Here is a 13,235-nt window from a genome sequence, read left to right on the forward strand (position 1 = left end):
CATAGCTCCTGGAACTGCCTCTTCACTGATTGTTACTAGGTCCTCTCTCTCCCTGCTCCATGACCTTTATCATACCTCGCCTTAAAACTATGTATGGTTCCCACCTCCACTACGTCACTTTCTAGGCTATTCCACGGCCTGACTACTCTATGACTGAAGAAATACTTCCTAACATCCCTTTGATTCATCTAAGTCTTCAACTTCCAATTGTGACCTCTTGTTTCTGTGTCCCTTCTCTGGAACATCCCATCTTTGTCCACCTTGTCTAGTCTGCACAGTATTTTATATGTCGTTATCATGTCTCCCCTGACCCTCCTGTCCTCTAGTGTCGTGAGCCCGATTTCCCTCAACCTTTCTTCGTAGGACAGTCCCCGTAGCTCTGGGACTAGTCTTGTTGCAAACCTTTGCGCTTTCTCTAATTTCTTGACGTGCTTGACCAGGTGTGGATTCAAAACTGGTGCTGTATACTCCAGTATGGGCCTGACGTAAATGGTATACAGAGTCTTGAACGATTCCTTACTGAGGTATCGGAACGCTATCCGTAGGTTTGCCAGACGCCCTTATGCTGCAGCAGTTATCTGATTGATGTGCGCCTCAGGAGATATGCTCGGTGTTATACTCGCCCCCGGATCTTTTTCCTTGAGTGAGGTTTGTAGTCTTTGGCCATCTAGACTATATTGTGTCTGTGGTCTTCTTTGCCCTTCCCCAATCTTCATGACTTTGCATTTGGCAGGGTTAAACTCAAGGAGCCAGTTGCTGGACCAGGCTTGTAGCCTGTCCAGGTCTCTTTGTAGTCCTGCCTGATCCTCATCCGATTTGATTCTTCTCATTAACTTCACATCATCTGCAAACAATGACACTTCTGAGTCTATCCATTCCGTTATGTCATTCACATATACCAAAAACAGCACAGGTCCTAGGACCGACCCCTGTGAAACCCCGCTTGTCACAGGCGCCCACTCTGACACCTCATCACGTACCATGACTCGTTGCTTCCCTGTCAGGTATTCTCTGATCCATTGCAGTGTCTTTCCTGTTATGTGTGCCTGATCCTCTAGCTTTTGCAGTAACCTCTTGTGAGGAATTGTGTCGAAGGCCTTCTTGCAGTCCAAAAAAATGCAGTCGATCCACCCCTCTCTCTATTGTCTTAATTCTGTCACCTTGTTATAAAACTCCAGTAGGTTTGTGACACAGGATTTTCCTTCCCTGAAACCGTGCTGGTTGTCAATTATATACTTGTTTCTTTCCAGGTACTCCACCACTCTCCTCCTGATGATCTTCTCCATGACTTTGCATACTATACACGTTAGTGATACAAGTCTGTAGTTTAGTGCCTCATGTCTGTCTCCCTTTTTAAAAATTGGGACTATATTTGCCATCTTCCATACCTCAGGGAATTGCCCAGTTTCAATGGATGTGTTGAAGATCTTTGTTAATGGCACATACAGCATCTCTGCTCCCTCTCTAAGGACCCATGGAGAGATGTTGTCTGGTCCCACTGCCTTTGAGGTGTCAAGTTCACATAGCAGCTTCTTCACCTCCTCCTTGGTTATGTGTACCTCATCCAGCATTTGTTGGTGTACCCCCCCCCCCTGTTCTGATTTCCTGGAGTCCTACTGGTTTCCACTGTAAATACTTCTTTAAATCTCGTGTTGAGCTCCTGACATACCTCCCGGTCGTTTCTTGTGAACTCCCCATCATCCTTCCTCAGTCTGATTACCTGGTCCTTGACTGTTGTTTTCCTCCTGATGTGGCTATACAACAGCTTCGGGTCAGACTTGACTTTCGATGCTATGTCATTTTCATATTGTCGCTGAGCCTCCCTTCTCATCTGTGCATATTCGTTTCTGGCTCTTCGGCTAATCTCTTTATTTTCCAGAGTTCTCTGTCTTCTGTACCTTTTCCATTCTCTAGTACACCTAGTTTTTGCCTCCCTACACCTTTGGGTGAACCAAGGACTCGTTCTGTTCTTCCCATTATTTCTGTTTCCCTTGGGAACAAACCTCTCCTCTACCTCCTTCATTTTGTTGCCACATAGTCCACTTCTTGTACTGGTTTTCCTGTCAGTTCCCTCTCCCACTGAATGTCTTGCAGGAAGTTCCTCATGCCTGAGTAGTAGTGTGTGTGTGTGTGTGTGTGTGTGTTTCTATGTGTGCACACAACTTTCACAAATAATTGATTAAAAATTAAAAAGAAACCTCAGAGGGAGAGATATGGCATCTCATGGCTTTTTCAGTATCACCAGTGTTTCGTCAGCAGCTTTTCTGATTTATTAAAATTGATAAATTAAATGCAAAAATCTATGAGGTAGCCTAGTATGAGTGGCAACAGCCGTGTCCAGCACCAGAAAGATCCCAGGCGCAGTGCTGAAGCGCCACCCTCTCTGAGGGGAACTCTGAGGACAGATGTTAAGAGAGCTTTAAAGTATATATGAAAATTAACAGTAAGCTCACAATCATACCAAAATTGCCTATATTTAGCCTAGAATAATTGCACATGTTTTGTGACATAAAAGTCCAGACTCCTACCACTGAAGCTATACTCCTGCATTAAGGTTAATAAATATTATTATTCTGCACTAACAAACTTGTCCCATGTTTCCAGAAAATTCTTCTTGCATTCACCGACATTTTAAACGGCATTCAAACTTGTGGGACAAAACCCCCATAGGACAGAACCCACCAAGAAAGAAGAGAAGAAATACAAGGAAATACAGAACTGAAGAGATGAGAGGATGCATAGGTCAGGTCAAGTAACAAGTGGTCTGAAGTTCATAGTGCTTCACAACGCAGTGTGAAAGGCTTACATCAATAGAGACAAAGTCAGGACTGTGATTCAAATTTCGAATGTTTTGTATACATGAGGGACTTTTCGATAAGACGGCATCTGTGAAGGCTAGAAGAAGGGTAGACAGTTTCGCCACACAGTGGCTTCATCAGTCCTATACAAAGCAGGAAGACATAAGGAGAGGAGGGGTCACAATGTATTTAATGTACATTTTAAGTATATAATCTTTCATTTAATTTTATATTGTCGATATTTTCATTAATAGCTATAATGAAAATGTCTTCCTTCATATTATTATTTGACTTAGCTATGTCAGTAGGTAGGGTGCAACATTTACACATCACTGCTCACTAACCATACCCCGGCCGGGATTGAACCCGCGGTCAGAGAGTCACTGTGCTCACTGTTCGAGAGTTGTGGTTGGCTGACAGCATTGGAAAACAGCTTAGCTAACTAACTATCAGCTCGCTTGTTTATCTGCCGGCGTCTCGGCAGTACCATGGGAGTCTCACGTGATATCTGATGTGAGGCCTGTAGTCGTGAAATCGCACTCTCCATAGCTGGTCATTGCTCGACAAGCACTGCTATCTCCATCTGCTCCTGGTCCGGAGAGCATGGCCCTCTCCATCTGCTACTAGCCCTGGAAGCATCTCTTTCGTCTCTGTTCATTATTTAGACTGTTTTGGTAGAGTATGATTTCGCTGGTCAGTACGCTAAGGTCAGTGGTTGCGTATGGTCATACCTGCCTAAGCTCTTGGGAGTTAGCGTGGGGTGTTACCAAGCACCATGGCTTGTTGTAGTGTTTTAGAATCTCAGGTTCAAGTGTTGAAGAAGGAGATTCTACTTCTTCAGGAGGAAAATAGGAAGCTGAAGCTTTGCATAGATGAGTTTGGGAGTGAGTGTGAGAAGGATTTAGCTGGTAAGGAAGGAATGGTCACCAGCAGTGAGATTGGCAGCCACTTTAAGTGGTAAGTGGTTCACAGTTCAGGAAGAAGGAAGATAAGAAGGGTTAATAAAGATGTGAAGGTAGGAAATCAATTCTCTTTTCTCCAGGATGAGTGTACTTCAGTGGTTAGTGAGGTTGAAGGTACCACTGATTCCCCTGCTAATCAAGGTAAGAATATTCTAATTATAGGAGATTCTCGGGTAAGATATAAGGACTGTGCTCTTTGTAACAGATAGGTCAGATAGAGGGTGAGCCTCCCAGGAGCTGGTATTGGTGACATAGTCAGCAGGATGGATAATATTATGTCAGGTAATGGGAACAAGCCCATTATCTTTCTTAGTGCTGGGGGTAATGACACTGGGAAGGGCAGGAGACAGGAGCTGCTGGTTAAGTACAGGTCAGCCATAGAAGTAGTCAAGTCTAAGGGAGGGATCCCAATTATATGTAGCATCTTGCCTAGAAAGGAATGGACAATGAATGGATGTCTCAGGCAATTGGTATAAATTGCTGGCTAGACAGGTACTGCAAGGACCTTGCAATCCCATTCATTGATAACTGGGACAAATTCTATGCAAACGTGATATGTATGCAAGGGATGGGGTTCATCTCTCGAGCTGGAGTGGTTGCATTAGCCAATTCGATTGAGGGGGTAATTGATGACTTGTCTAGGACTTTAAACTGATAGATTATAGAGGTATAGGTGTTCGTGGAAAACAATCAGGCTGCAGTATTACGGCTGAAAACAGCAGTTATTACCGGGATACCTCAGGGGTATGTTTAAAAGACAATATTCAAAATAAAGTTGCTATTAAATTGAATGGTTCACAGAACCGACACGTTGATAAATTAGACACATGTGCAACTCTTGGGTATAAAGATACCCAAGAGTTGCACATGTTTCTAATTTATCAACGTGTCGGTTCTGTGAACCATTCAATCTACAATCCTGTCAAACACTGCAACTTCTTGGGATCTTAATACTTGGGAATTCTTCGCTTGCCTAACCCTTGGGCACGACCTACTTCCACACTGAACAAATGTGACACCATCTACAACTGCTGCACCTCTCCTGCCTACGGTTTATAAGCTCCTTCTCCGCTCACATGCCGTATTCTATTTAAGATTGATGGACTGACCACATCGACTCAAGGTTGAGGGACTGATTACCTCATTCTCCTCCTGTTCTTCAAGATTCTCCTTTGTAGGGACTGATGAAGCCACTGTGTGGCGAAACGTTTCCTCAATAAAGATACCCAAGAGTTGCACATGTGTCTAATTTATCAAAGTTGCTAGTAAAGGCAAATCAATTGATCAACAAACAAAGAGAGATAGTAGAGGGCAACGAGTGATTAGCTCCCTTAAGGTTTACTGTATATATAGTAGGAGTCTAATAAATAAGATAGATGAGCTAAGATTACTTGCAAATGCAGGTAATATAGATATTATTGGTATAACAGAGATCTGGTTCAACCTGAAAAATAGAGAAATGCCTTCTGAATGCAACATACAGGATTATAAACTATTCCACGCTGATAGGGTCAACAGGAAGGGTGGTGGAGTTACGATGCATGTCAGAGATAATTTAAATTGTTGTCTTAGACATGATATAAGAATAGAAACATCGGACACAGAATCTGTTTGGCTACAGTTTCTCGAGGGACGTGACAAATTAATTTTGGGTGTGATTTATAGGCCCACAAACCTTGATAGAGAGTACAGTAAGCTGTTATGGGACGAAATTCATAAGGCATCTAGATATGAAAATATTGTGTTAATTGGAAATTTTAGCTTTGACAAATTGATTGAAACAATGTGACAGGAAATCTTGAGTCTAGTGACTTTCTTGATACGGTTCAGGATTGCTTTTTAGAACAGGTTGTGACAGAACCAACTAGAGGAAACAATCTGCTTGACTTGGTTCTTGACAACAAAGATTCACTAATTAATAATCTTGAGGTTAATGATGAGCTTGGGAAAAGTGATTACAAATCACTTAGTGTCAATATAGCATGGAATTAGCCAGATAACTGCAATCAAATCACTGTCCCAGACTTTTGCTTGGCCGATTTCATGGAACTGAGAAATTACCTGGATGGGCTAAATGGGATGACCTGACTGTGGGTCTGGGAGGTGATCTTGGTTGCTAATATGACGTTTTTAAGAGCATAGTTCTAGCTGCCCAGACAACTTTTGTTCCGAGTAGGGAAATTAGATCTAACAGAAATGATCTCAAATGGATGAACAATAGATTAAAACATCTCATTGGTCAAAAGAGAGGCATATATAGGCGTATCAAAAAGAGAGGATGGGCAGTTAAGAAATCAATATACTCAGTTAAAGAGAGAAATAAAAAAAAAGGAATAAGAAAAGCAAAAAGGGATTATGAGGCTAAGGTCGCAAGGGATTCGAAGACTAACCCAAAAGTGTTCTTTCAGGTATACAGAAGTAAGATTAGGGACAAGATAGGCCCACTTAAGAGTAACTCAGGTCAGATCACTGACAGTGATAAGGATATGTGTGAAATTTTCAAAACTTCCACTCAGTTTTTATCCAGGAAAACACTAGCAAAATTCCTGAAATAATAGATTATGTAGGACAGGACGATAATAAACTATGCATCATTGCTGTAACTAGTGACATGGTCCTCAGACAAATAGAGAAATTAAAACTTAACAAATCCCCAGGCGCTGATGAACTGTTTGCAAGGGTGTTAAAGGAATGTAAAAAGGAACTTAGCATACCTTTGGCTAATCTTTTCAACACATCACTACTAACTGGCATAGTGCCTGATAAGTGGAAAATGGCAAATGTAATACCTATTTACAAGGCAGGTGACAGCTCCTTAATTTCAATTTATAGACCAACAAGCCTTACCTCCACAGTGGGAAAATTTATGAAATCGATAATTGCCGAAGCAATTCGTAGCCATCTTGATAGGCATAAACTGAGTAATGAATCTCAACACGGTTTTACAAAGGGGCGTTCCTGTCTTACGAATTTACTAACTTTTTTCACTAAGGTTTTTGAGGAGGTAGATCATAGTAATGAATATGATATTGCGTGTATGGACTTCAGTAAGGCTTTGGATAGAGTTCTGCATCAGAGACTATTGAGGAAACTTAAGGCACACGGAATAGGAGAAAAATTTTCCTGGGTAGAGGCAGCAGAGAGTTTGTATAAACCGGGAGAAATCAGAATGGGGGCACGTCACAAGCGGTGTTCTGCAGGGGTCAGTGTTGGGCCCGTTGTTGTTCACAATTTACATAAACGACATAGATGAGGGAATAAATAGCGACATGAACAAATTTGCTGATGACACCAAAATAGGCCATCAATTGAATAGACTGATGCAGTGAAGAATTCCCTGTATTATGACATAAGCTACTTCTACACACATATGCTGTATTCTTTTCAAGATTGATCGACTCAAAGCTGAGGGACTGATTACTTCAAACTCCTCCTGTTCTTCAATGTTCTCCATTGTATGGACTGATGAAGCCACAGTGTGGCAAAACGTTTCCTCAAAAAAGATACCAGTGTTGCACATGTGTCTAGTTTATCAACTTGTCGGTTCTCTGAACCATTCATTAACTGGGAAACGTACAGAGGAGGATTACAAAGTTGATCCCATGTATCAGAAATCTTCCCTATGAGGATAGACTGAGGGCCCTGAATCTGTACTCTCTTGAAAGGCGTAGAATTAGGGGGGATATGATCGAAGTGTATAAATGGAAAACAGGAATAAATAAAGGGGATGTAAATAGCGTGCTTAAAACTTCCAGCCAAGACAGGACTCGCAGTAATGGTTTCAGGTTGGAAAAATTCAGTTTCAGGAAGGATATAGGAAAGCATTCGTTTGGTAATTGAGTTGTGGATGAGTGGAACAAATTTCCAAGTACAGTTACAGAGGCTAAAACGTTGTGTAGTTTTAAAAATAGGCTAGATAAATACATGATTGGGTGTGGGTGGGTGTGAGTTGGACCTGACTAGCTTGTGCTGCTAGGTCTGATGCCTTGCTCCTTCCTTAAGTGGAAGTGACCTGACTAAGTGGGTCATTGGGCTATTCCAGGGAGGGGGACATTGACCTTCGCATGGGTCAGTAGGCCTGCTGCAGTGTTCCTTCTTTCTATGTTCTTCTTCTTATACTTCTTGTAACTCTGCGTAATTCTGGTCACAGAGCATTGTTTTAATGAGGTTGTGTCATACAAACACTCAAGGGCAAACTAGGTCCCAAGCTATAGCTTCTAACCTATTTTGTGTGGCTGTGAGGGAAAAGTTCAACAGATAGGAGCAGCGAGCGAGTATATGGTGACGATAGTTTGATTGCCAGCTGTTTGTTAAGGTAGGGTCAGTCTAGCTCCCGCTATCCCCTCCCCCCCCCCTTTTCTCCACCCCGAAAGGTGACGTGTGGGGCTCGGACCAAACAGTAATCACTTGACTCACAGCTCCCAGCACAACTCTTGGAATGACAGCTCGGGTCATCTGCCAACTGTTACAAAAAACGTGATTTCTAAAAAGCTTAGAGATCTCCAGTGGATACTAGAAAAGACTGCTCTTCTAGCATCCAGCCTGTTACTGGGTTTTCGTAGCAAGTAGTCAGTATCCTTGTCCAATTATCCATTAGAATTCAATAAGAATTATTAGTGCTTCAGGATTACAACTGGTAGGCTACTAACTAGAGAAATTAAAATTTAATAAATTTATTAATCACAGTCTAGAGGTATATTATCAAAGTAAATTAAATTAATAATAATGAAAATAATAATAATCACTTCTCTCATGTACAGTAGTATTGTGCTGAAAACACATATCTCATTTATAAGTCTTAAGTACCGTCTGGTACATTAACATTTAATAATACAAATAAGTGTGTGTATGTGTGTAAGTGATCTAAGTAGTTCGCTATGTCTCACGACTCGACTAGACTTAAACAAGTGACTGACAAAGTCCTCTCATAAACTAACTTCTTGATCAACTGGCAATCAGAACAGTCTGCTTGAGCAATAAAAAGAATGCTAAGCCCAATAGCAATATAACAAGCAACTGCGACACAGAATCAGGAACAAGGAGATAATATAACGACACTAAGTAGGGACCATCAGCAGATCCTCCACAAAAGTCACAAAACTCCCATACTACTGAATCTAAGTTCAGCATAAGAAAATCCCCGACTATGACAGTACACAGATACCAGTACAGGTTAGGTCAGAAGCTACAGCTCAGGACCTGAGTTGCTCAGAGTGTCTATGCCACACACAACCTCAGTACAACGTCGAAAATCACTAAGTCTATACAATGTTCTGTGAACAGAGTCCCACAGAATCTACAGCAATAATGAGACAGAGACGATCTTCCAAGAAGGGCCAATAAGGGAGATTTAGGCTCGTCTTGTCTAGAATACATCCAACTACCAAGCGAGTCTAGACCAGACTGAATACTTCAGGCGAGGTGTGATCACCCCCCTCGATCACGTGATAGCTCCATGGACAGTTGCTGCTCAGCAACAGAGAAGCCGGCAGAGTAACGAGCAACAAACGATAATTACAGTAGTTAGACAATCAAGACTTGAAGTATGAGCACATAATAATAATATATGAATGTTACATCCTACCTAACACCATAACTAAATCAAATAATAATATAAAGCAATATATTTACGATTTAGCTATTATCGCAAATATAAGCAATGTAAAATTATATGAAGAGGTAATATACATTATATACATATACATAATATACATCATATACATTGTGACCCATTCAGGGGTTGCAACACCCCCCCTCCCAACACGACTAACGGTCGCACTAGGAGTTGGGTTAATGTCTTTCACATTATTACTGACTACTCATGTCACATTAATACAATTTAATATAAAAAATAAGTCATAGTCAATCTTGTGCCAAGCACTTCTATAATTTCACAGTGTCTATATCACTAAGTTATGCCCCTAGTACTAGGGCAGTAGACAGTATCGTATCTCTGCATACTCGTGGTTATGTACATCAGTGTAGAGACAGGATAGCATAGACAAGCATGACACGTTGAGGCTCGATCATAGTAGTGGAGACTGCATAAGAACAATAGTCTTGTGCTATAGACAGGAGACGGCATTCCACTCTTAAGTAGTGGTAGTGGAATGCTATGCAGTATGGACATCTGAGTATGAAACAGCTTAAGGTGTGTAGTGAAGGGGGAGGGTCTGCGGCAGGAGTGTTCTGCCACTCAGTAACATCGCCCACACAACACTACAAACTCATCACTCAGTTTCTGTCTCCTCTTTACACATATATCACCACTACTGTGAATATATAAATAACATAATTAGACATGAGTATATATAATTAACATGGGCTGGAGAGATTACATTACTTTACTGAATTTGACATAGCAAGTAAAAAAAGGAATTTGGGCATAAAATTACGTTAATTTAATGTAACTGATAATTATTAAGGACGTGATAGAGCGTCAGCAATTACATTACAATGACAACTTATGTGTTTTATACTAATAGAATAAGTTTGGATTCTGAGAGCCCACCTCATGATCCTAGCCTTTTTACTCTTCATAGTGTTTATGTAGGTGAGTGGATTGAGGACTGCAAAAACGTTAATTTTGAATGGGGAAGTGCCCAAATACACGTCAAAATGTTCCAAGGACACCACAAGAGCTAGAGCCTCTTTCCCAATAGTGGCACAATTTTTCTGGTGTCGTTTGAGCTTAGATGAATAGTAACATATAGGATGGAGAATGTCAGTGGATGCTGACTGTTGGAGCAGCATAGCACCCACTGCATAACCACTCGCATCTATATGTAAAAAGAAGGGAAGATTGAAATTAGGACTCCTCAACACAAGAGCTGAGGAAAGGAAATGCTTCAACCTTTTGAACGAGTCTGAACAATCTCTAGTCCAGATGAACTGAACTTTGCTACTAGTGAACAAAGTGAGAGGTGCAGGTGGAGGTGTGTGTGCTGGCTTGCCTGTCACTTGACACATGTGGCAACGTCGCACATGATCAGCTACTGTTTCCTTCATCTATGGCCAAGTAAAATGTTTTGCCAGTTTACCGAGTGTCTTCTTGACACCCAAATGTCCTCCTATTCAACTATTGTGGGCAAAATCAATGGCTTGTTCACGAAATGTAACTGGTAACACTACGAGATGCTTGACTGTGGTGGAAACACTATCAGCTGACAACTTACGTGTATATTTCTCCATCAGTACACCGTTACTATAATAGTAACAATTATCGAGATCCTTTGCTTCACTCTCAGTAACTGCTATATTTCTCAGTCTTTCCAGTGACTGATCAACAAACTGATCCTAGATTAAATCATCGAGTTAGAAATTTAACGTCAGTTGTGTCCTGACTAGGTTGATGACAGGGGGGAGTTAGTGTTAATGATCCTGGGTGCAGAGCGTCACTAAACAACATATTCAAGCCCAAATCATTGTCATCCACTAACTCAACAGGAGACAAGGATGGTTGTTGTATCTTTGACATAGCTCTAGTAATTGCGCTGAGAGGAAATAAAATAGGCTCCTCTCTACAAGCTTCAATGACATAATTATCATCAGTGCTATTATCAATCACAAGTGGTTCTTTACATATACCAGCATGAAGGATATCGTTCCCTATCAACAAGTCCACTGACCTGACGGGAAATACACCACTGGATATACCCACTGAAATATAACCAGTATAATAGCTTGTTTCAATGTAAACTTTGTGCAGAGGTACTTTTATAACAGCCCCTCCATAGGCTTCTAACAATACATCTATCTTGGTATAGGTATTATCAGTTATGGGCAGTACATCTTCTCTTAATAACGTGAGATAACTGCCAGTGTCTCTGAAAGTAATTATCTCAGTTAGATGTGATTCGTCAAATCCTACTTTACCTCTCTATAAGTAAGGACTCATTGATGAACGAATCTTTTCGTCAGATACACTTTCTGATGCTAGTCATCTATCCTGAGTAATATTATTTAAAACAGTAGGATCAGAGGTATTACTAGGATTTTGGTGCCTTTGTTGCACGGAAGAGGATACGGCTTGTGTGGGGGCGCCAGCCGCACGACTGCTTCTCGTATCTCTTTCTAACTTATAGCAATACTCTCTAGCATGTCCTTTTCTGTTACAATAGGTACATTTAACTTTCTTCTTCTCGATATCAGACTTTTGTCTAGCCACAGAGACAGATTCAGGATTGTGAGTTTTCCTGGTGAAGGTACGAGAAGTTACAGTAGCAGGTACATCAGGCCGGCAATGAGCAGCTGATTTAGGTTGCCAACTTCTAGGACAATTTTTTGTTACCTTGTTTCTCTGTGTTTTAGTACGTGCAAGTTTGTGAGAAATCTCGTAATTGTCTGCTAATGCTGCAGTTTCTAGAATATCCGAGGTAGTATGATCGATCAGATATTCTTGTATGTCACTGGACATACAGTTGTTAAACTCTTCGTGAAGTAACAACTGAACTAGGCTGTCGTAGTTGTAACATTTAGCAGCTCTAGACCATCTCTCAAATGCAACTTTTTTCTCACGAGCAAACTCTACACAAGTTTGATCTTGCCGTCGTTGTAACGTACGAAATGCACGTTGATAACTTACAGGTAACAAGTTATATGTCTCTAGAATAGTTTGTTTGACAGCATCATAACTAATGTACTTGGCAAATGGTAAAGCAGCAGCAAAAGTTTGAGCTCTTCCTATCAAAGCTGTGTGCAACAAGGTAGCCCAGTGCTTACGTGGCCAGTTCATAGCACGTGCCTGGTTCTCAAACACATCAAAATAGGTGTCTAAGTCACTCTCAAAAAACCTAGGAACCATTGAGGCAGCTTTCTGCACATTAAATGTGTCCTGTAATCTATCAGTCTGTTGTCTTCCAAGACGAACATTTTCTCTCTGGAAATCTTCTTCGTTCAATTTCCTCTGTGCCTCTATTTGTGCAGTCTGCACAAACAGAGGACCAGTGGGTAACGGAGGAGTAAGGAATCTAACGAATGAGTCTGGATGGTCCTTAGGTCGGGCACCTAGTCCAGCCGTCCCTAGAGAGTCTAGATCTGGTCTAGGATAAATAGATACAGGTGTAGTATACATGGTACTAGTATGAGGCTGAGTCATACTACCAGCTACACTCTGTACTATTGTGTCAGTGAGGCGGGAAGGTGTGAGCGAGAACAAAATTTCATTAGGCTCAGACACTTCTGCTGTAGTTGCTCTCTCTTCTACGTCATCAAATAGAGCCATACCTTCTAATTGTGACACAAGGCTTTCTGTATCTGAATCATAATCAGACATCTCTATATGAGCAGGAAACACTATATTTTTAATTAACGCTCTGACAGTTTCTGCAGTGTAATTCCTGTTATATGTCACACCGAGATATTTGGCTACTCGCCAACACGTCTGAAGTTTTAATGTACTCAACTCAAAGTCAGAGTATCAATTAATTGTTTCACTTTGGCATACATCACGAAAATAAATGTACTACGAGAGAGT

Source organism: Cherax quadricarinatus, chromosome 36, assembly GCF_038502225.1.
Source record: "Cherax quadricarinatus isolate ZL_2023a chromosome 36, ASM3850222v1, whole genome shotgun sequence".
Taxonomy (NCBI): Eukaryota; Metazoa; Arthropoda; class Malacostraca; order Decapoda; family Parastacidae; genus Cherax; species Cherax quadricarinatus.